General features: G+C 42.3%; 1 long non-coding RNA gene across 2 annotated transcripts in view; it reads right to left on the bottom strand.

Moving 5' to 3' along the window:
- Positions 1-25204, bottom strand: part of LOC140729189 (uncharacterized) — a 50153-nt gene that overhangs the window by 172 nt on the left and 24777 nt on the right. Inside the window, exons 4-6 of one of the 2 annotated variants that reach the window (XR_012099284.1) lie at positions 19448-19629; positions 16430-16530; positions 15725-15811 (exon numbers count right to left, since the gene is read on the bottom strand). This is a non-coding gene — a long non-coding RNA (uncharacterized lncRNA). Of the gene's footprint in view, positions 1-15724; positions 15812-16429; positions 16531-19447; positions 19630-25204 lie in introns of those variants that run through there. The other variant, XR_012099283.1, reaches the window with a different exon arrangement.

A 25204-nucleotide genomic window follows, 5' to 3' on the forward strand; every position in this document is an offset into this window, starting at 1 on the left:
TCATAACTAATCACCACTAGCTTAAATAGCCACAATATACTTGCAGAAGAGCAGAAAGGGTGTAAAGAGCAACTGATAATAGAATCTGTAATTCCAAATCAAGCCTGATGGAAAAGCAGGAATCTTACACATTGTTACATTGGCAACCAAAAAGCATTTGATTCTGTCCAACGCTAATGGTTAATGGAAGTTCTTAAAATATGCAAGCTACACCAAATACTTGAAATATTCCAACAACAGCTGATGAAGCGCAGATGTACTATAATCACCCTCTCTATTAACAACAAAAAAAAAACAACCATAATTAACATAATATTCCGAGGCATTTTTCAGGGCTACTGTCCATTATGGGTTTGTCTAGCTTTAAACCTGCTCTCTATTTACTGAATCAGATGAAAATAGGGTATCAAATCAGAAGTAACCAAGAGAGTTATACCTTGACCCACCTTCTATTCATGGACGATTTGAAATTATATGCTCCTTCATGAGTAAAACTAAAGCAATAATTCAAATGGTAGAACTATTTTCGAAAGATATAAACGTGAACTTTGAACTGGGTAAGTGCAGAACATTAAATGTACAGTAAGTAATGGTGCAATAGAGCTAATAGAATACAGAACAGAGCAGAAGGATACAATACAACCAATGGATGAAAATGAAATATATGAGTATTTGGACTATCAGCAAGCAAAGGAAGTAGATCATAGTGCAAAAAAGGGCAAACTTTTGACAGAATTTCTTCAAGGCTTAAGAAAATCTGCCAATCAGAGCTCAGTAGTGAAAATAAACAAAGGCAATAAACACTTCTGCTATACCCATATTAACATATTCTTTTGGCACAATCTGGAAATTTTTCAAAGCAAAAAACAAGAACTGAAATGACAAATTTTGGAAAACACTGTGTACAGTCAAATACACTTAGATTGACAATACCAAGGACAGAAGGAAGAAGGGGAATCACTGACATTAAAAATACGCACAGCAGTCAGATAAAGCTTTTAAGGATATATTTTCATCAACAAAAACAGGATTCAGCACCCCACGTGAGCATATGCAATTCTGATAAGACGTACACACCACTAAATGTAAATGAGTGCACAACCCAGAAAAATTGAAAAAAAATCACTACAGAAGGAAAGGTTAACCAATGGAAGAGCATGACCTTTCATGGAAGACATCCTCACAATCTGAGAAGACTAAGTGACAACAAGGAAGCGTTGGCTCAGAGATGGAGACCTCTTCCCAGAAACAGAAGTGTAAAAAATAATAGATTTGTTGTAATTGGAGATTTCAACTTCCCTAATACCATCTGAGGCCTTCTTAGTGAAAGGGGTTTAGATGGCAGAATTTGTTAAGTGTATCCAGGAAGGTTTATTAAATGAATATGTGGATGGTCCAACGAGAGGAGGAGCCATACTGGATCCTGTGTTGGGTAAAGAGAACTTTCAGTGGGTGAACAGTTAAGGAACAGTGACCACAACTCCTTAACATTCAGGATAGCTAAAGATAAGGATAGTTATGTCCTTGTGAGAGAGCTTTAAATCAGAGTAGGGCAAATCTTAAGCCATTAGGCAGGAACAAAGGAGGGTTAATTGGGAGCACCTTTTCTCTGGCAAGTCCACATCAGATATATGGAGGGTGGTTAAGATCAATTGCACAGAGTACGGGAAAAGTGTGTTCTTGTTAGAAAGAAGGGTGGGGATGGAAAGACAGGAGAACCTTGGATGTCCAGAGGGGTGATGAATTTAGTCAAGAAGGAAAAAGGTAAGTATGTAAAGCTTCTGAAATTAGGATCAAATGAAGACATGGGGATTATAAAGAAGGCAGAAAAGAACGCGAAAAGGGAATTAGGAAAGCCAGAGAGGGCCATGAAGATCCTTAGCAAGGAGGTTTAAGGTGAATCGCAGGGTATTCTATATGTCAAGAGCTAGAGGATAACTCAGGAGATGTTGTGACCATTCAAGGATAAGGGGGGGAGGGGAGATTTGCTTGGATGTAGAAAATGAGAGTGAGGTTCTTGTGAGCACTCTGCTTCAGTATTTACCAAGGAAAAGGATATGAAGGACCAGGAGATCAGTGTTGAGTGTATAAACATGTTAGGCATTTAGAGGTCAAGGAGGAGGAAATGCTGGGTCTCCTAATGAGTATTAAGGTGGATGCCCCCAGGGCCTGATGGGATTTACCACAGGTTATTGAAGGAGGCATGAGACAAGTTTGCTTGTCCCTTGACCAGTATCTTTGTGTCCTCTCTAGAATCAGGCGAGGTCCTGGAGGACTGGTGAGTGGCTAATGTTGTACTTCTGTTGAAAAAGGGAACAAGGGAAAAACCTGGGAACTATACACTGGTAAGTCTCACGTCAGTTGTAGGGAAAATTCTTAGGGATAGGATACATGAGCATTTGGAAACCCGTAGCCTAATTAGGGAGAGCCAGAATAGTTTTGTGTGAGGCAGGTCATGTCTTACCAACTTGACTGAGTCTTTTGACAAGGTGATAAGAGAGATTGGTGAGGGGAGGGTAACCTCTTACAATATCAGACACCTCCCTTTCTGCAGGTAAGCTGGTGTAGATGCTGCATAGTGATGGGAGTGGGACAAACAGTCCATGAGGATGGGTGGGACCCTTCATGATGTTACCTGCCCTTTTCTGGCAACTTTCTGCATATATCTTTGGTGTTGGGTAAGCTGGTGCTTGTTTTGCATTGGGCTGTTTTGACTACCTGTTTGTAGTCCACCGCAGTGCTGTTTCCGTGCCATTCAGTGATGTAGTGTGTAAGGATACTCTCCACTGCTCATCTGTAGAAGAACATTAGCACTGATTGCATCCAACTCTCTTCAGCCTTCTCAGAATATAGAGACCCTGGTGAGCTTTCCTGATTGTGTAGGATATGTTCTGTGAACATGAGAGTCTGTGCGGGATTTGCACTCCCAGGAGAGCCAAAGATGACAGGAGAAGGTCAGCCAAGATGAGGTGAAATCCCAGGAGATTCTATAGGTGTGAAAGGGTGGCCAGGCAGTGAATAAATCACTATAGCCATCGGTATGTGGAACCAAAGGAATTGGGAGAGATTTGTAATTAACATTTTCCTTCCGTTTTTACTGTGGAGAAAATGATGCTAAAGAAATTGGGGAAATGAGTCGTGATGTCTTGGATCATGTAAGAACTAGCAGGGAGGAGATTTAGGAGGTCTCAAAGTGCTTATATTATTATTAATATATTATATAAATTATTAATAAATTATTATTTCATCTTTGGCCATAGGTGAACTTCGAAAGAGCTGGAGAGCTGGAGAGTGGCTTGTATAGTAGCATTGTTTAAAAAGGGTGGCAAAACAAGCCAGGAAGCTACAGAACCATGAGTCGGACATCGGTGGTGGGTAAGTTGCTGCAGGGAACTTTGAGGGATAGGACCTACCAACATTTGCAGACATAGGGTCTAATTTAGGATAGTTCATGTGGCTTTGTGCATGGGATAAGACAAATCTCTTGGAGTTCTTTGAGGAGGTATCCAAGAGGTAAGATAGATGACATGGGGCAGTGCATGTTGTCTATATGGATGCTTGCAAGGCCTTTCATGGCAGGCTAGTCTGGAAGGTTTAGATCGCATTGGATCCAGGGAAGATAGCAGATAGCCTTGGAATGTTGTTGAACAACAGAACGTAGGAGTGCAAGTGTGTAGTTCGCTAAAACAGCGTCAACATGAATAAGGTGGTGAAGAAGGCATCTGGCCTTCATCAGTCAGGGCAGTGAGTACAGAAGGAAGTGTGAACAGCCAGAGGTCGTAGTCCAATGACATGGGTAGGACAAGTGACAAGGTTCTGCATAGGGAGTTCAGGGAGTTAGGTGCTAAGTTAAAGGGCGGGACCTCCAGGGTTGTGATCTCAGGATTGCTACTCGTACCACGTGTTAGTGAGGCTAGAACTAGGAAGATTATACAATTTAACATGTGGCAAAGGAACTATGTAGCAGGGAGGGTATAAGATTTTTGGATCATTGGGCTCTCTTCCAGGGAAGGGGGGACCTGTATAGGGGGGACCTGTATAGAAGGGACAGTTTTCACCTAAGCGGGACTAATATCCATCCTAGTGGAAAGATTTATTAATGCTGCACGGTGGGATTTAAACTAGAGTTGTAGGGGGGTGGGAACCAGAGTGCCAGAACAGTGGAGAGGTTGTGGAGGCGGATGTTAGCAAGGCCTTAGACAAAGCCAGGAATCAAAATGTTGAGCACCGTACAATTAGTGTCCTGAGCTGTGTATATTTCAATGCAAGAAGTAACAGATGAGCTCAGGGCATGGATCAACACCTGGAATTACAACATTGTAGACATTACTGAGACTTGTTTGCAGGAGGGGCTGGACTGGCAGCTCAGTATTCCAGGGTTCCATTGTTCTAAATGTGACAGAGCAGGAGGGATTAAAGGAGGAGGGGTGGCGTTACTGGTCAGGGGAAATGTCACGGCAGTGCTCCATCAGGACAGACTGGAGAACTTGTCTAGTGAGGCATTATGGGTGGAACTGAGAAATAAGAAAGGTAGGACCACATTAATTGGATATATTACAGACCACCCAACAATCATAGGGACTTAGAGGAACAAATTTTTAAAGAGATCACAGACTGTTGCAAGAAACAAAAGGTTGTTATAGTAGGAGATTATAGGTTTTACATATTGACTGGGAATCCCAAACTGTAAAAGGATGAAATGGGATAGAGTTTGTCAAATGTGTTCAGGAACGTTTCCATCAGCAATACGTAGAGGTCCCAGTGAGAGCGTGTGCGATACTGGATCTGCTATTTTAGAAATGAGACAGGGCAGGTGACAGAAGTTTGTGTAGGGAAACTCTTTGCATCCAGTGACCACAATCCCATTATATTCAAAGTAAATATGCAAAAAGCTAGGTCTGGTCCATGGGTTGAGATTCTAAATTGGAGAAAGGCCAATTTTGAAAGAATCAAAAATGATCTGGCAAGTGTGGATTGATACAGGCTGTTTTCTGGCAAAGGTGTACTTGAGAAATGGGAGGCCTTCAAAAATGAAATTTTGAGAGTACAAAGCTTGTATGTCCCTGTCAGAATAAAAGGTAAAGATAACAAGTGTAGGGAACCTTGCTTTTCAAGAGATTTTAAGGCCTTGGTTAAGAGAAAAAAAGGAGGTGCATAGCAGGTTGATGCAAGAAGGAAAAATGAGATGCTTCTGAAGTACAAGAATTGTGAGAGAACACTTAAGAAATAAATCAGGAAAGTGAAAAGAAGGCATGAAGTTGTTCTAGCAGACAAGGTGAAGGAGAATGCTAAGCGATACTACAGATATGTAATTTTGTAAAAGGATTGAAAGGGCCAGAACTGATCCTCTGGAAGACCTGAATGGCAATCCATGTGTGAAGCCAAAATGGATGGGAGAGACCTTAATGAATTCTTTGCATCTGTATTTACTCAGGAAATGGATACAGGGTCAATAGAAGTGAGGCAAAGCAGCATCAACGTCAAGGACCCTGTACAGATTACAGAGGAGAAGGTGTTTGCCACCCTGAGCCAAATCAGTGTGGATAAATCCCAGGGCCTGACAAGATGTTCCCTCAGACCCTACGGGAGGCAAGTGCAGAAATTGCCGGGGCCTAGCAGAGATACATAAAATATTCTTAGTGAAAGGAACAGAACCAGAGGATTGGAGGATAGCCAATGTTGTTCTGTTGTTTAAAAAAGGCTCTAAGCATAAACCAGGAAGTTATAGGCTGGTGAAATCAACACGTACAAACAAGCTAGATGAACTCAGCAGGTCAGGCAGCATCCATTGAAAGGAGCAGTCAACGTTTCGACCTGCTGAGTTCATCCAGCTTGTTCGTACGTGTTGATTTGACCACAGCATCTGCAGTGTTCTTTGTGTTTATAGGCTGGTGAGTCTGACATCAGTTGTAGGAAAGTTATTGGAGGACATTCTAAGGGACTGGATATATAAGTTTTTGGATAGACATAGACTCATTAAGAATAGTTTGCTTGGTTTCATACATGGTAGGTCATGTCTAACCAATCGTATAGAGTTTTTTGAGGAAGTTACCGGGAAAGTTGATGAAGGCAAGGCAATAGATGTTGTCTTCACGAACTTTAGTAAGGCATTTGATAAGATTCTGCATGGGAGGATGGTCAAGAAGGTTCAGTCACTCAGCTATCAGGATGAGGTAGTAAATTGGATTAGACCTTAGCTTTGTGGGAGAAACCAAAGAGTGTATGGTTGGCCATGTCTAACTAGTCTTTAAGAGTTTTTGCATGAGGTTACTGGGAAAGTTGATGAAGGCAAGACGGTGAATGTTGTCTACATAGACTTTAGCAAGGCCTTTGACAAGATCCTGTGTGGGAGGTTGGTCGAGAAGGTTCATTTACTTGGCATTCAAGGTGAGATAGTAAATTGAATTAGACATTGGCTTTGTGAGAGAATCCAGAAAGTGGTAGTGAATGATTGTTTCTCTGACACCAGCTGTGTGACTAGTGGAGTACCGTAGGGATCGGTGCTCAGTCTGTTGTTGTTTGCTATTTACATCGATATCAGTGATAATTTGTAAATTGGATCCGCAAATTTGCAGGTGACACCAAGATTGAGTGTGTAGTGGACAGCGAGAAATACTGTGAAAGCTTGCAGCAGGATTTGGACCAGCTGGAAAAAAGGGCTGAAAAATGGCAGATAGAATTGAATGCTAACAAATGTGAGGTTTTGGCACTTAGGTAGGACCAACCAGGGTAAATCTTACACAGTGAATGGTAGGGCACTGAGGAGTGTGGTAGAACAAAGGGATCTTGGAATACAGGCACATAATTCATTGGAAGTGGCATCACAGGTAGATAGGATCGTAAAGGCAGCTTAGGCGTATTGGCCTTCATAAATCAACGTATTGAGTACAGAAGATGGGTTGTTATGTTGAATTTGTATAAGACGTTGGTAAGCCTTTATTTGGAGTATTGTGTGCAGGTTTGGTCACCTACCTACAGGAAAGATGTAAATAAGGTTGAAAGAGTGCAGAGAAAATTTAAAAGGATATTGCTGGGTCTGGAGGACCTGAGTTATAAGGAAATATTAAATAGGTTAGGTCTGTATTCTTTAGAAAGTAAAAGATTGAGAGGAGATTTGATTGAGGTATACAAAAACATGAGGGGTATAGATAGGGTAAATGCAAGCAGGCTTTTTTCACTGAGTTTGGGTGGGACTACAGCCAGAGTTCATGGGTTAAGGGTGAAAGATGAGACAATTAAGGGGAAACTTCCTCACTCAGAGGATTGTGAGAGTGTGGAACGAGCTGTCAGCACAAGTGATGCATGCAAGCTCAATTTTAACATTTAAGGGAAGTTTGGAAAGGTACAAGGATAGTAGGGATATGGAGGGCTGTGGTCCCGGTGCAGGTCAATGGAAGTAAGCAGTTTTTAATGGTTTCTGCAAGGACTAGATGGGCTGAAGGGCCTGTTTCTGTGCTGAATATCTCTATGAATCGATGACACTATAAGTTGGAAAGTTATGTTGCAACTATATAAGACACTGGTGAGGCTGCACTTGCTGTATGAAGACCACTATCATCTTGGTAGGTAAGAAAAACTAGGTAATGTGCCTTAATGAGAGTTGCCCAGTGACCCTAAAATCCACCATGAAATGGTTTGAGAAGCAAGTCATGGCTTGCATTAACTCTAGCCTCCCAGACAATCTTGGTCCACTGCAATTCACTTACTGCCAAAACAGGTCTATGGTGGATACCATCTCCCTGCTCCTAAACCTATCTCTGGAACATCTGTACAGAAAAGACACTTATGTTAGACTATTATTTATTGACTACAGGTTGGCCTTCAATACAATAATTTCAAGCAACCTGGTCTCTAAATTCCTAAACCTAGGACTCAACACCTCCCTTTGCAGATGGATCCTCATCTTCTTGACAAACAGACCACAATCAGTAAGAATAGGCAGCATTCCCTCTGTTACAATTATTCTCAACCCTTGTGTCTCACAAGGCTGCATCCTCAATCCCCTACTCTACTCCCTATACAGCCATAGCTGCATGGCCAGATTCTGCTCTAACTCCATCTAGAAATTTGCAGATGATACCACTGTGATGGGCTATATGTAAAACAAGATGAGTAGGAGTGCAAAAGAAGATAGAGAGATTGAGAGCCAAGTGACATAGCATCATGACACTAATCTTCCCCTCGATGTCAGTTGAACAAAAGAGCTGGTTATTTTCTTTGGCGGGTGGGGGTGGGAGGTGTGCATTGCAAGGGGTTTAAATGGGGTGGAGTTTGTTGGGTGTGTTCAGGAAGGTTTCTTGACACAATATGTAGTTAAGCCTACAAGAGGAGAGACTGTACTTGATATAGGGTTGGGAAATGAACCTGGTCAGGTGTCAGATCTCTCAGTGGGAGAGCATTTTGGAGATAGTGATCATAATTCTATCTCCTTTACAATAGCATTGGAGAGAGATAGGAACAGACAAGTTAGAAAAGTGTTTAATTGGAGTGAGGGGAATTATGAAGTTATCAGGCAGGAAATTGGAGGCTTAAATTGGAAACAGATGTTCTCAGGGAAAAGTACAGAAGAAGTGTGGCAAATATTCAGGGGACATTTGTGTAGAATTCTGTATTGGTACGTTCCAATGAGACAGGGAAATTATGGTAGGATACAAGAACCATGGTGTACAAAGGCTGTAATAAATCTAGTCAAGAAGAAAAGAAAAGCTTATAAAAGGTTCAAAGAACCAGATAATGTTACAGATCTAGAAGATTATAAGGCTACTAGGAAGGAGCTTAAGAAGGAAATTAGGAGAGCCAGAAGGGGCCAAGAGAAGGCCTTGGTGGGCAGAATTAAGGAAAACCCCAAGTCATTCTACAAGTACGTGAAGAGCAAGAGGATAAGACATGAAAGAATAGGACATATCAAATGTGATAGTGGGAACTGGAAGAAATAGCAGAGGTACTTAATGAATACTTTACTTCAGTATTCACTATGGAAAAGGATCTTAGTGATTGTAGTGATGACTTACAACAGACTGAAAAGCTTGAGCATGTAGGTATTAAGAAAGAGGATGTGCTGGAGCTTTTGGAAAGTATCAAGTTGGATAAGTCACCGGCACTGGATGAGATGTACCCCAGGCTAATGTGGGAGGCGAGGGAGGAGATTGCTGAACCTCTGGCGATGATCTTTGCATCATCAATGGGGATGGGAGAGGTTCCAGAGGATTGGAGGGTTGCAGATGTTGTTCCTTTATTCAAGAAAGGGAGTAGAGATAGCCCAGGAAATCATAGACCAGTGAGACTTACCTCAGTGGTTGGTAAGTTGATGGAGAAGTTCCTGAGAGGCAGGATTTATGAAATTTTGGAGAGGTATAATATAATTAGGAATAGTCAGCATGGCTTTTTCAAGGGCAGATGGTGCCTTACGAGCCTGATTGAATTTTCTGAGGATGTGACTAAACACATTGATAAACGAAAGAACAGTAGATGTAGTGTATATAGATTTCAGCAAGGCATTTAATAAGATACCCCATGCAAGGCTTATTGAAAAAGTAAGGAGGCATGGGATCCAAGGGGACATTGCTTTGTGGATCCAGAACTGGCTTTCCCACAGAAGACAAAGATTGGTTGTAGATGGGTCATGGAGGTCAATCACCAGTGGAGTGCCTCAGGGATCTGTTCTGGGACCCTTACTCTTCGTGATTTTTATAAATGACTTAGATGAGGAAGTGGGGATGGGTTAGTAAGTTTGCTGATGACACAAAGGTTGGAGGTGTTGTGGATAGTGTGGAGGGCTGTCAGAGTTTACAGCAGGACATGGATAGGATGCAAAACTAGGCTGAGAAGTAGCAGATGGAGTTCAACGTGTGAAGTGATTCATTTTGGTAGGTCAAATATGATGGCAGAATATAGTTTTAATGGTAAGACTCTTGGCAGTGTGGAGGATCAGAGGGATCTTGGGGTCCGAGTCCATAGGATGCTCAAAGCAGCTGCGCAGGTTGACTCTGTGGTTAAGAAGGCATATGGTGTATTGGCCTTCATCATTTGTGGAATTGAATTTAGGAGCCGAGAGGTAATGTTGCAGCTATATAGGACCCTGATCAGACCCCACTTGGAGTACTGTGCTCAGTTCAACGTACTCGCCTCACTACGGGAAGGATGTGGAAGCCATGGAAAGGGTGCAGAGGAGAATTACAAGGATGTTGCCTGGATTGGGAAGCATGCCTTATGAGAATAGGTTGAGTGAACTCAGCCTTTTCTCCTTGGAGCGATGGAAGATGAGAGGTGACCTGATAGATGTGTAGAAGATGATGAGAGATATTGATCGTGTGGATAGTCAGAGGCTTTTTCCCAGGGCTGAAATGGTTGCCACAAGAGCACACAGGTTTTAAGGTGCTGGGGAATAGGTACAGAGGAGATGTCAAGGGTAAGTTTTTACTCAGAGAGTGGTGAGGGTGTGGAATGGGCTGCTGGCGACGGTGGGTGGAGGCGGATACAATAGGGTCTTTTAAGAAAGTTTTAGATAGGTACAACTTTGTGGGCTGAAGGGCCTATATTGTGCTGTAGGTTTTCTGTGTTTCTATGTTTAAAAAGACCAAAGCACCATACACGTTCTTAATCACTCCATCAAGATGTGGCAACTTTGAGGGATTGATGGATATGTATCCTAGCTCTGGCTGTTCCTCCATAGTGAGTCATAGAGTCATAGAACCCTACAACACAGAAACAGGCCCTTTGGCTCATCTAGTCTATACTGAACCATTAATCTGCCTAGTCCCATTGACCTTCACACTCCTCCCATCCATGTACATACCCCAATTTCTCTTAAATGGTGAAAGGAAACCACATCCACCATCTGCGCTGGCAGCAGATTCCTCACTCTCACCACCCTCTGAGTGAAGTTGCTCCTTATATTCCCCTTAAACATTTCATCTCTCACTCTTAAACCCATGCCCTCTAGTTTCAGTTGCACCCAACCTCAGTGAAAATTCCTGTTGCATTTACCCTATATATACCCCTCCTAATTTTATATACCTTTATCAAATCTCCCTTCAATTCTTTTATGTTATGAAGAACAAAGTCTTAACCTATTCAACTTTAACAGATGGGCCAAATGGCCTACTTCTGCTCCTATATTTTGCGGTCTTATGGTCTTATATAACTCAGGTCCTCCAGTCAGGCAACATCCTTATAAATTTTCTCTGTACTCTTTCAATCTTTTTTACATCTTTCCTGTTGGTAGGTGACTAAAACTGCACACAATACTCCAAATTAGGCCTTACCAGCAATTTCACTTTAACATCCCAACTCCGGTACTCGATACATTGATTTAAGAAGGTCGATATGTCAAAAGCTTTCTTTATGGCTCTATCTACCCCTAACACCACTTACAAGGAATTATGGACCTGTATTCCCAGAACTGTTCTACCACATTCCTCAGTGCCCTTCTACTCACCATGCAAGACAAACAGAACAACTGTGCACTTTCGGAGGACCTGGATGGTCCTCCCAAAGTGCAACACCTCGTAGTTGTCTGCATTAAATTCCATTTGTTATTTTTCAGCCCTTTTTTCCAGCTGGCCCAGATCCTGCTGCAAGCTTTCACAGTCTTTCTCACTGCCCACTACACACTCAATCGTGGTGTCACCAGCAAATTTGTGATCAGTTTACCACATTATCATTGATACTGATATAGATGTCAAACAACAACAGATCCCAGCACTGAACCCTGCTGCACTCCACTAGTCACATGCCTCCAATCAGAGAGGCAACCATCTACTGCCACTCTCTGGCTTCTCCCACAAAGCCAATGTCTAATCCAATTTACTACCTCATCTTGAACGCCAACTGACTGAACCTTCCTACCAACCTCCCATGTGGGACCTTGTTAAAGGCCATTCTGAAGTTATGTAGACAACATTCACTACCTTGCCTTCGTCAACTTTCCAATTAACCTCATAGAAAACCTCTTTAAGACTAGTTGAGCATGACCAACTATGCACAAAGCCATGCTGACTATCCCTAATCAGTCCCTCTCTATCCAAATATTTTTTATCCTGTTCCTTTAAATACCTTCCAATAACTTACCCACTATTAATGTCAGGCACACTGGCCATTACTTCCCTGTCTTATTCTTAGAGCTTTTCTTAAAAACATCCAAGGATACACATTGTATCAAAAGGACGGGCAGGTAGGCAGAAGGGGTGGGGTGGCTCTGTTTGTAAAGAATGAAACCAAATCATTAGAAAAGAGATGACATAGGACCAAAAGGTGCGGAGTCATTGTAGGTAGAGTTAAGAAACTGCAGAGGTAAAAAGATGCTGATAGGAGTTACATATAGACCTCTGAACAGTAGCAAAGATGTGGTCTACAGATTACAATGGGAGATTTAAAAAAATGCATGTCAAAAGGGCAATGTTATGATAATCACGGTGGATTTCAATATGCAGGTAGACTGAGAAAATCAGGTTGGTGCTGTGTCCCAAGGGCAGAGGTTTGTAGAATGCCTACAAGGTGTTTTTTTTAGAGCAGCTTGTCGTTGAGCCCTCTAGGGATCAGTTAATCTGGATTAGGTGTTGTGCAATCAACCAGAATTGATGAGAGGGTTTAAGGTAAAGGAACCCTAAAGAAGAAGTGATCATTATATGATAAAATTCACCCTGCAACTTGAGAGGGAGAAGCTAAAGTTAGATGTGTCAGTATTACAGTGGGGTAAAGGGAATTACAGAAGCTTGAGAAAGGAGCTGGCCAAAATTGATTGGTAGTGAACACTAGCAGGGATGACAGGAGAGCAGTAATGGCTGGAGTTCCTGGGAAGAACTTGTAAGATGCAGGAGAGATACATCCCAAAGATGAAGAAATATTTCAAAGAGAGGGCATATAATAGAGAAAAAATTAGTAGGACGTAATAGAATTGGGAAGCTTTTAAAGATCAACAGAAGGCAATTAAAAAGTCATAATGAAGGAAAAGATGGAGTACAAAGGTAAGATAGCCAATAGCTCTAAGGAGATATCAAAAGTTTCTTCAGATATACTGTATAAAGTGTAAAAGAGAGTTGAAAGTAGTTATCAGACTGCTGGAAGATAATGCTGGAGAGGTAATAATGAGCGACAAGGAAATGGCGGGCAAACTGGATTTTCAGAAGGCCTTTGACAAGTTGTCCCCAGGTTGAAAGTCCATGGTATCACATGAAGATACTAGCATATGGAAAGTTCATTGGTTGATTGGCAGGAGGCATAGAGTCGGAATAAAAGGGACCTTTTCTGGTCAGCTGCCAGTGACTAGTGGTGTTTCACAGGGTTCAGTGGTGTTACGTACCAGCAGCAATAGATCACAAATGAGTTAGGTTTTAATGTTAAAACCACTATATTTATTAGTATCTACTCAAAAATATAGAAAATTAAACAAAATAAACAAAAGTTAACAGTGTTATGTGTGTGTGGCTCCCAAACTGTCAAGCTTAGGAACAGTTCTTAAAGTCTTAAGATGGCAAACTAGAAGGGTCCAGTAATCCATGGAATGAGTGAGGGGAGGGACTGGTAAATCCATGTTAAAATGTAGAGAGGAGGCGATCACAAAGAATTCCACAGGTTCCACGCTGGGAAAATGAAATAACAGTCGTCGAAGATCTTATCTGTCGAGTTGTCCCAAAATCCACGTAGAAATACCACAAGGTGGCAGTCACACATCCAACATGTTCTGTGTGCAATCAATGCAATCCTTCAGGCATGGGAAAGTATCGGACTTTACCCGTTGTCACAGCAAGCTCCTGTCAGCAGCTTGCAGTCCAAAACTGCCACCCTCTCTCCGAAAGTCCCAGCTGTCTGTCGCAGCTTGTTATACTGACGTCTCATCCAGGCGTTTTAAAGTGACACCCACAGTAAATGAAACCGTGGTCATGTAACAGTGGGAACCACTTCTTTATATGTTATATGCAAAGGATTTGGATGACAGAATTGATGGCTTTCTGGTCAGGTTTGTGGATAATATGAAGAAAGGTGGAGGGGACGTTAGTGTTGAGGAAGCAGAGAGGCAACATAAGGACTTAGACAGATTAGGAGAATGGACAAAAAATGGCAGGTCGAATAAAGTGTCAGAAAGTGTATGGTCATGCACTTCGGTAGAAAAAATAAACCCATAGACTGTTTTCTAAATTAAGAGAAAAATCAGAAATCTGAGGTGCAAAGGAACTTGGGAGTCCTCATGCACAATTCCCTAAAGGTTAATTTGCAGGTTGAGTTAGTGATGAGGAAGAAATGCAATGTTAGCATTCATTTCAAGAGGACTAGAATACAAAAGAAAGGATGAGGCTTTATAAGGCACTGGTGTGGGCTCATTTGGAGTATTGTGAGTAGTTTTGTGCCCCTTATCTAAGAAAGGATGCAATCACAAACAAGAGAAAATCTGCAGATGCTGGAAATCCAAGCAACACACACAAAGTGCTGGAGGAACAAAGCAGGCTAGGCAGCATCTATGGAAAAAAGTACAGTCAACGTTTTGGGCCGAGGCCTTTCAGCAGGACTGGAGACAAAAAAGGATTAGGAGTAGATTTAAAAGGTGGGGGAGGGGAGAGATAAACACAAGGTGATAGGAGAAACCGGGAGGGGGAGGGATAAAGTAAAGAGCTGGGAAGTTGATTGGTGAAAGAGATACAAGGCTGGAGAAGGGAGAGTTTGATAGGAGAGGACAGAAGGCCATGGATGAAAGAAAAGGGGGGGGGGGGGGAGGAGCACCAGAGGGAGGCGATAGGCAGGCAAGGAGATAGGGTGAAAAAGGTAAGAGAGAATGGGGATTGCTGAGGGGGGTGGGCCATTACCAGAAGTTCGAGAAATCTATGTTCATGCCATTAGGTTGGAGACTACCCAGACGGAATATAAGGAGTTGTTCCTCCGACCTGAGTGTGGCCTCATCGCGACAGTAGAGGAGGCCATGGATTGACATATCAAAATTATTTTTTCCATATTAACCTTGAAACTAACGGCATTGTGGTCACTGCATGCAAAGTGTTCCTTTACCAAAACTTGTGTCACCTGCCCTGTCTCATTCCCTAAACGATCTAGTATTACACTCCCTCATTGGGATTTCTATGTACTGATTAAGTAAACTTTCCTGAACACAGTTGACAAACCCTTTTACAGTATCCTGTCCTTTTATAGTATAGGAGTCCCAGTCAATATGTGGAAAGTTGAAAGCACTGACTATCATAACCTTATGTTTCTTGCACCAGTCTGCAATCTCACTGCAAACTTGCTCCTCTGAATCCCGTGGACTGTTGGGTGATCTGTAATATAATCCCATTAACATGGTTATATCATTTAAATTCCTCCGTTCTACCCTTAAAGCCTCACAAGCTTCCCTGTTAAGAATCCTGCCAATAGCCCTGTATTCTATCTTCGTTTGACCTTCCAAAGTAAACTACTTCACACTTTTCTGCATTGAAATTCATCCACCACTTCTCAGCCCAGCTCTGCATGCTATCAATATTCTATTGTAACTTATGACAACATTCTACACTATCCATAACACCACCAACCTTCATGTCCTCTGCAAACTTACTGACCCACCCTTGCATTTCCTCATCCAGGTAATTTATAATTATCACCAAGGTGTTCCCAGAACAGATCTCTGCAGAATACCACTGGTCATCAACATCCAGGCAGAGTAGGCTCCATCTGCTACCAGTTCTAAATGCACACAGCCAAGTTTTCCTGGATTTCTTGCCTCCTGATTTTCCAAATGACATAGTTACGTCGTGACAAATTGCTGTTATGACAGAGGAGGTGTTGGCAGTCATGAGATGCATATCCCCAGGGCCTGACGAAGTGTATCCTTTGGAAACAAGGGAAGTTGGTGATTATTGGTGATCTGGCAGAGATTTTGTATCTCCATTAGTCATGAGTGAGGTGGCCTTACCAGTGATGCCCACATCTTGGAAAGTAAATGCATTTGAAAACTGTACTTTTTAAATTTTTGCCAGTGTTATTGGTAGTTATTTTCCCCATTGGTCAGCTGTATAGTGATTTATTGTTCAGACACTAAAGATGTTGTTACATCACAGTTTAGTCTTGAGAAAATTCACTTGTGGTTACACCCATATAACTGTTGGTCCTGTCTGTTTTTGTGCAAACAAGCTAGCAATATCAAGTTGGATACTGGAAATGTGGTACCGACGTTGTGACAATGAGATAAAACTTGAGAGTTGCCTAACATCAAGGGGCAAATAAAATGGTTTGACCATTTGGGGCCACCCAGTATCGATGAACTTTGGCCAAATATGAAATGTCTAAATGATTAATAAAGAAATCTCTTCGATAGAAATTTAAAGCATTGATATTCATTTATCACAAAAAATAAAGTTAACTCAATTTACTAAAACATGAATGAACATGAAAAATCAATTTAAGCTTTCATTAGTTAAATGTAAGTTGGCCAGTGATGTAGTAGCACCTGTAATGGACGTCGAGGCGAGTGGTCTTGGGTTCGAATCCAGCCAGCTCCTTGCATGCTTTACGCCTGTGCTGGGTTGAGCATTGAGCTGGAAAGTTGGCCTGGTAAAAAAAGACAGATGCTAAAGAACCAGCAAGTTTGCTGCCTGAAGCACCATAAGACACAAAGAGGAACAACAACAATTTACAAATGGGATTCTATTAACATGTGTTTGTGGAAATGGATGGCTGAACCTAGCTGAGCTGGTGATAGTGTTGAGATGTGACACTATTCAGCCAAGCTTCCAGGTTTATTAGACTTGTTGGACCGCAAACTATTTTGTATGGCTGCAGAGATTTCAAAAGGGTTGGGGTGAGGGTGAGAGTGCACAAGGAATTGGGTGGCAGAATAAATGTCAGGTGTACATTGGGCTGAGGACATTGGAGCTCTGTATCTCCCCACTCAAACAAAAATGGCTGAGCACTTACTGAAATTCTGTTTAATTTCAAAACCACAATGTCTTGTTAACATTCGCATACCATATCAATCTTTGTGGAGGACACTCCCATATTGGTTGCCAGCCAAATGAATTGCTCTCAGAGTCCCACTCATGCAGACAGAAGCCACTTATTATTTCCACCTTTGCAGAACCTTGTCTGGCCAGTCTCACTACCTGATTGCCCATCCCGCCTTCCCAGTACAATTTCCAGATCCTTCATACTGAATGAGTAGTTTTCAATCGTCAGTCATGCATTTATTTTTCTCCAATGCCAATATTTTTGTAAGTAATAAATAAAAGTGCTTGAGAATTTAAAAGCAACTTTTAAAACCCTACCATTTTAACTAGATTCAAGATAGTTTATTGCCATTTTCAGTACACAAATGTAAAGAATAAAATAGTTGTTACTCCGGATCCAATGCAGCATAAAAAATGCAATGAGCATAAAGAACTAAACTAAACATAATACATATAAGTACACGAGATCAGCTTATATACAGTACAGATTTTAGACTTATTGTATGCACATAAAGTGAAGCTAGGTAGAGGAGTATCTATACATAAGGTGACTCTGACAGGAAATGATAAAATAGTGGTGATGGGGATGTGTGCTTGGATAGGTTAATGGGCGGAAATGTTGATTAATCTGATGGTTTAGGGGAATTTCCTGTTTTTGAGTCTGGTGGTCCTGGTGTTGATGTTGCATAGCCTCTTCTCTGATGGGAATGGGACAAACAGTCCATGAGCAGGGTGGGTGGGATCCTCCATAGTACTGCTGGCCTTTTCCCGGCACCTTTCTGGATATACGTCCTTGATGATGGGTAGGCTGGTGCCAGTGATGTATTGGGCAGTTTTAACTACCCATTGTAGAGACCTCCTGTACTGTAAAGGCCAGATCTTCCTGGAGGTGAACCAGCTTTGGACTAAAAAAACGACAGCTGTGTGTTCCCTCTGAGCATCAGTAAGTACTATGTAAGCATACTAATGCTGATCTTCAATCTGCCGTGAAGATTTGTGTATATATCCCACAGATTAAGCATGCTTCAAAAGAGCCAATGTGAAATCCAGGCACTCCCAAGGCACACCATGCAAAATTGACAATTTTCTGCCTTTAGTGAAAATGGTGACATCACCATCATAATATAGGTAACTAATTTGATTATACAGTCCAGTAAGGAGCTAGCAAACTCTGTCCTTAACTGTTAGTGTCTTTAAGCACAGTCTGCAAATTAAAATATTGTGTATTCCAAATGACGATCATTGCTAAGGAAACTGCTGCACTTGGTGCTGCCATGCCAAGGGCTGTGCAAGTCTCAGAACAGGCCAAAGGAATACGTATTAGATGTAAAAAAACCTCTCCTGACCTGAGTGACACTACTCTGAAAGGTTTGGAAACTATTGGAGAGAGGCTGTTATCTACCTTAGGCAGAGACTCAGGAAGCATGGACCATATTTAGAAATGGCAGAATAAGGTGACAGAGACATGAACGAGGTACCTTATCTTCAAGAAAAATAACGTCAAAACCAACCAAAATTCCCTAAGGAATTAAATAATTTGTCAAATAAACCAAGAGATTTACTTAAAAATAAAAAATATAATGTGCACATCTTTAACAGTGTACCTAGAAAGTATTGATCTAATCTAGAATGATATCAATGATTTGACTTACTGAATCTCCACAGGACCAATACAATTTGGATGGCACCTTGTACTATTGTTCAAATTGCTTCATGGGAATGTTAATAAACTCTGATACAGAGCTACTTAATAAAATGTTGCTCAGTCAAAGAGGTTTTCATTAGTGTCATTAGGGAGGAGGGCCAGGATGAGGGAAGGGGGGTTGAGTTGAAGATAAAGACAGAGTTTTAAGGCAAGAATTTCAGGCATAAGATCTTTGACAGCTGTCGTTGGTGGACCAGTGAAAATCCCTAACACATAAGAAATGGGAACTGGAAGAGTACTGAAATCTCAGAAGATTGTAGACCTGGGAAGACCCGAAAAAGAGGGTGGTGAGACCATAGTGGAACATGAACACAAGACAGAAAATTTTAATGTTGGGGCCGAGTGTAGGTCAGGAGACACAGACATGACAAAAAGGGAATTAGTGTGCAAGTTATGAAATGGGTAGCAGTTTTGGAAAATGTCAGTTTCTGTGGTGAGTATAATAATGAAATTACTAGGGCAATTGAACTGCCAAGCCTGGAGTTATTAAGGGAGAGGGTGAGCTTTCAGCGGCAGTAAAGTCGAGGGTGGGGTGGAGATGGGCAATGTTATGAAGGGAGAAATAGGTTCAATCTGCTTTCTGGTTAAGTCCATTAATTTAACTCCCAGTGGTGTGTTCTACCCCAGACTAACACCGAATTCTGGGAAAGGTCCAGAATATTCATCCATTATCATACCCCTACAATGTAATCTTGTGGGTATCTTCAAATAGCAACTTTCCCATCTGTGCCCTGGTTTGGTGCCACACAGCCACTTTCGTGTGTCCTTCATTCTTGAACAGCTGGGGATCTGAGGAATGCAGGAAGATCTTGCTTACACATCCAGCAACTTTGCCTCCTTCCATTTTCGAAGCTTGGTTAGTGTAGTAGTTGGTGCTGTGACTGGGATTCAATCCTGACGCCATAGCTGTCTGCGCAGAGCTTGTATGTTCTCGCTGGTGTTCTGGCTTCCTCCCGCATCCTAAAGACCAGAAGATTCACTGGTTGCTGGAAATTACCCCTGGTGCAAAGAGAACAAAGAGGAATTGATAGTTCAGACTACCAAAAGCCAGAATAGACATATGAAGCCCTTTCATAGGGGAGAGATCATGAAGCAAGATGCTGGGAGGGGATAAGTGGAAGAGATGAAGTGCTAAAGAAGAAGGAATTTGATAGGCGAGGGCAATGGACTATAGAAGATAGGGAAGTAGGCGTGAGTCAGCGAGAGGTGATGGGTGGTGATTGTGAAGGTGTGCTCCTGCTGTCACACAAGCTCTCTAAAGATCATTCAGATCACAATTCAGATTTCAAAGAGGGATTGAGAAGCCAGTGAGGAGTGGGACAAGGGGAAGGGAAAAACTGCAAATGTTGCAAATCTGAAAGAAAAACAGAAAATACTGCAATCACTCAATGGGTCAGGCAGCATCCTCTCCTGTGAGAGGAGAAACAATGAACTGTTAACTGCCCCGTTGAACTTTTAGGTCTCACCGTACTAGAAATATTCCCTTTGTGCTACGTACCCCTCCCCCTTTTTCTCTCATAATGAAAACCAACTTCTAAGCACAAACAAGAGAGAATCTGCAGATGCTGGAAATCTGAGCAACACACACAAAATGCTGGAGGAACTCAGCAGGCCGGGCAGCATCTATGGAAAAGAGTACAGTTGACCACTTTCCTCATGCTACCATGAGTTGTATCACCATTCACTTTTAATCTACATCCTGCAATCTTCAATCCTCCATATTTTCTCTTCATTCATTTTCTCTGGATCTTTGGTGATCAAATGCACATCCACCAATCAACCTTTTCTGTTCCTAATCTGAAATGTTTGGATCCTTCCTAAAACGTGCTGACCAGAATTGGCTGCAACATTCAATCTGTGTCCTGGCGAGTGTTGCAAGCAGGTTCATTGCAAGGTGATTGACCTTGTGACCAAGATCCCCAGAACTTTATTCATTCTCCCAACATATACTGTACTATCAACTTCAATGCAAGCACTCAGAGCTCATAACTTCTGCACAACCTTTGGAACAGGGGTTCCCAACCTTGGTCCATGGACCCCTTGCTTACTGGTAATGGTCCATGGCATAAAAAAGGTTGGGAACCCTTGGGAACAATGTCCTTCATACTAGAGTTCTCCACTAAACATACATAAACAAAAACAAAGTAAAATTCAGCCTTTAAATATTTCTGGCAGCTTTAAGTCAATGGAGCATGAATTTTAGTGAATATAATAGACAAAAGCCTAAGGTGTTTGCTGGGAGGAATGCCTTGTTTAAACTGCTCCAAAAGTTGGTCTTTACTGACCTCTTCTGACTGATAGGGGACTAACAGTTGAACAAAACAGGTCACTTGCCAATAATAGAGCAGGCATGAACATAATAAAGCACACATGGATTCTGTTAGAAACAACAAACATAAGGGTTTTAAGCAAATAAAAAAATATTTATTTTTAATGACGAAGTTCAAAGACTGCCAGAAATTCAATAGCATGAATTTCCAATAACAATCTTTGTCCAAACCACCTTTAAGCTAATCAAATTGATACATTCAATTCTGCACAGGCAGTATGATGACATACATTATCCCCATTCTTCTCATTATCCTCAGAAAAGGCAAAAGTGAGGGTGTACAATATAGCAAACATTAGTTTTTAAAAACCAACAGAAAGCAACTTAAAAAAACAATAGGTGAGTTCCGTCACCCAAATCATTGACATATAACGTGAAAAGAAATAGTACCCACACTGACCCGTGCAGAACACCACGAGTCACTGGCAGCCAACCAGAAAAGATTTCCCTTATTTCCACTTGTTACCAATCTTCTATCTATGCTAACATCTTTCCTGTAATACCACGGACTCATCTTGTTAGCAACCTCATATGTGGCACCTTGTCAAAGACCCTCTGAAAATCCAAGTAAACAACATCCACTGACAACTGACATCTACCCTGCCTATTATTTCCTCAAAAGAACTCCAACAGATTTGTCAGGCAAGATTTCCCCTTAAGTAACCCATACTCTCTTTGGCCTATTTTATTATGTGCCTCCAAGTACCCAAGTATTATGTACCTCAACCTTAATAATAGATGCCAACATCTTGCAAAATATTGAAGTCGGCCTAACTAGCCTAAAATTTCTTTTCTCTGCCTCTATACTTTCTTGAAGAGTGGAGTGACATTTACAATTTTCCAGTGCACCAGAACCATTCCAGAATCTAGTGAGTCTTGAAAGATCATTGCTATTGCCTCCACAATCTCTTCAGCTATCTTTTCCAGAACCCTGGGGTGTAGTCTATCTGATCTAGGTGACTCATCTCTCTTCAGACCTATCAGCTTCCTAAGCACCTTCTCCTTAATTATAGCAACTACACTCCCTTCTGCCCTCTGACACTCAAATTTCTGCCATACTGCTAGTGTCTTCTATAGTGAAGACTGATGCAAAATACTTGCCACATACACAAAATGCTGGTGGAATGCAGCAGGCCAGGCAGTATCTATAGGAAGAAGCACTGTCGACATTTCGGGCCGAGACCCTTCGTCAGTCCTATAAGATGCTGCCTGGCCTGCTGCATTCCACCAGCATTTTGTGTGTGTGTTTCAATTTCCGGCATCTGCAGATTTCCTCGTGTTTGCCATGCAAAATACTTATTAGGTTCGTCCACCATTTCTTTGTCCCCCTGTGTGACTTCTCCAGTGTCATTTTCCAGCTGTCTGATATCCACCCTTGTCTCTCTTTTTATAGCTGAAAGAACTTTTGGTATCCCCTTTTATATTATTGGCTAGCTTACCTTCATATTTCATCTTTTCTCTCCCTATTGACTTTTTTAGCTGTCTTCTGCTGGTTTTCAAAAGCTTCCCAATCCGCTAACTTCTCACAAAGTTTTGCTCTATTATATGCTCTTTCTTTTCCTTTTCTGCTGTTTTTGACTTTCCCTGTCAGCAACAGTTGTGTCGTCCTCCCTCTTGAATGTTAAGGAAAAACTTCTTCTCCCAGAGAGTTGTGGGGGTCTGGAATGCACTGCCTCGGAAGGTAGTGGAGGCCAATTCTCTGGATGCTTTCAAGAAGGAGCTAGATAGGTATCTTATGGATAGGGGAATCAAGGGATATGGGGACAAGGCAGAAACCGGGTATTGATAGTAGTTGATCAGCCATGATCTCAAAATGGCGGTGCAGGCTCGAAGGGCCGAATGGTCTACTTCTGCACCTATTGTCTATTGTCTATTGTTTTGTAGTTTCGGTACCACACAACAATGCAGCCAGATAGGACTCTTTTGATGGTGCTCCTGTAGGAAATTGTCAGAATGGGAGCAGGGAGCTTTGCACACCTCATTCTCCTCAAAGTGTAGATGCTGCTGTGCCTTCTTGACTATTGAGGAGGTGAGTTAGATCATCCATTATGTGCACACCAAAGAACTTTGCACTTTCCACAGCAAAGCTATTGGTGTGCAATGGAGTGGGTTCGACCTGTGTCTTCCTGAAGTCCACGATCATCTCTTTTGTCTTGTACACATTAAGACTCAGGTTGTCGTTCTCGCACCATTGGACAAACGAACATGATGATGTGGGCTGCGCTGGATCAGACAGTGCGGTCATGAGTCAGCAACAGGATCAGCAGCAGGCTGAGCACACGGCCCCAGTGGGCACCAGTGTTCAGCACGATACAGCGCAAGATGTTGCTGCCAACTCAAACTGGCTGGGATCTTTCCAGCAAGAAGGTCGAAATCCAGTTGCAGAGAGGAGTACTGAGTACCAACAAGGACAGCTTACCCACCAGCCTCTGATGGATGATCGTGTTAAGTCAATGAATAACTTTCTAACATATGAGGCATCATTTTCTACTTGGGTCAGGACGGAGTGGAGGGCTGAAGCTATGGCATCATCCGTGGACTGGTTTGAGTGGCAAATGAACTGGAAAGGATCCAATGTAGCTGGAAGGTGGGATTTTATATAACCCATTACCAGCTGCTGAAAGCACTTCATGATTGTTGAAGTAATTGCCACTGGGCGGTAATCTCTTAAGCCAGTTACCATCGCTCTCCTGGGTATTGGAATGATGGTGGCTACCTTGAAGCTTGCAAGGACAGTGGGTTGTTTCAAAGGGCTATTAAAGATGCCCATTAAAACCTCTGTTGGTACAATCTCTCAGCACCTGACCAGGTATGTTATCCAGCCCTGCAGTGTTGCGTGGGTTTACCCTGGCTAGGATCCTTCTCACCATGCCTGTCCCTCAGGGTGAGAGGGGGCTTTCCTCGATGTCACATCGTTCATTGCCACAAATCGTGCATAGAAGGAAGGCATTGCTGTCAATGATGCGGATATGGACTTGTAATCGGTTATAGTTTGTATACTTGTGTCATGGTATCTGAATTTTCTGTGAGTTGTCAAGATTGCCTGCCTGCCTGCCGGCACAGCAGGACGTGACTCCTGCTGATTTCTGAGTCACACTACCCCCACACCGATCTGAAGGCAACGATCCGAAACCCAAAGCAGAGAACAAACTTCTATAGTTTCTGGTTTGCCCTGGCAGTGCAGTGTTTAATCACAGTAACGTCCTCAATGCACTTTCCTATGTAGCTAGTAACCGATCCCGCATATTCTTCAATATTGAACTGTTGATAGTAGGTAGCCACCTCCCTGAATATGCTCTTGTCCATACTTTCAAAACAATCCTGCAGTGCTTGAGGTGGCACCTTCTAGCCAGGTCCTGATCTCCCTGTAAACTGGTTTGACTCACTTAACCAGTGGTCTGCATGCAGGGAATAACAAAAATGGATGTGTGGTCTGAATATCCAAAATGAGCATGGGGGGGTAGCCTTATAGTCTCCACGAACATTGGCATAAGCCGGTTCTAATATATTCCCTCTTCAGGTTGTGAGGTTGATATTCTGCTAGTATTTTGTCAAGGCTGTTTTAAGTTAGCATGATAGAAGTCACCAGCAACAGTGAAAACAGTATTGATGTGAGTGGCTTCGAGGTTACAAATAGCACCATTGAGCTCCTGCAGCACCTCCCCAGCACTAGCGCAGGGGAATATAAACAGCAATAATCACAATGGCAATGAACTCCCTCGGTAAGTAGAAGGGCCTGCAATTCACCACTAAAAGTTCTATCCATGGTGTGCAATGGGCTGTTACTATAGAGGTGTTCACACACCAGTTTTTATTGACTAAAGAGACACAGACCTCCTCCTGCTGGAGGGTCTTACAGGAGGTCGCAGAATTTCTGCCTGGCCGAAAGATGATTAGGCCTTCTAGCTGGTTGGCTGAGTCTGCAGTGGTGTCCTGAAGCCATGTTTCTGTAAGGACAAGTATATAACAGTCCCTCATCTCCTGCTGGTTCAGACACAGATGCAGGTAATCCAGCTTAACTTCCAGTGATCGGACGTTAGTGAGTAGAATTGTCGGGAATGTGGGCCTACAGGTATCTGCTTTAAGTCTCACACAAATACCAGCGTGCTTACCTAGTTTCTGTGTCCTCATGCACCACTTTCGATGGTCACTTTCCTGAGTAATTATAGAAGGCCACAACATGGAATGACAGTTTGCTTCACGTGTTGGACTGTAAATGCTCAGCACCTTCATTAACCCGCTCAC

This window comes from Hemitrygon akajei, chromosome 6, assembly GCF_048418815.1.
Source record: "Hemitrygon akajei chromosome 6, sHemAka1.3, whole genome shotgun sequence".
Taxonomy (NCBI): Eukaryota; Metazoa; Chordata; class Chondrichthyes; order Myliobatiformes; family Dasyatidae; genus Hemitrygon; species Hemitrygon akajei.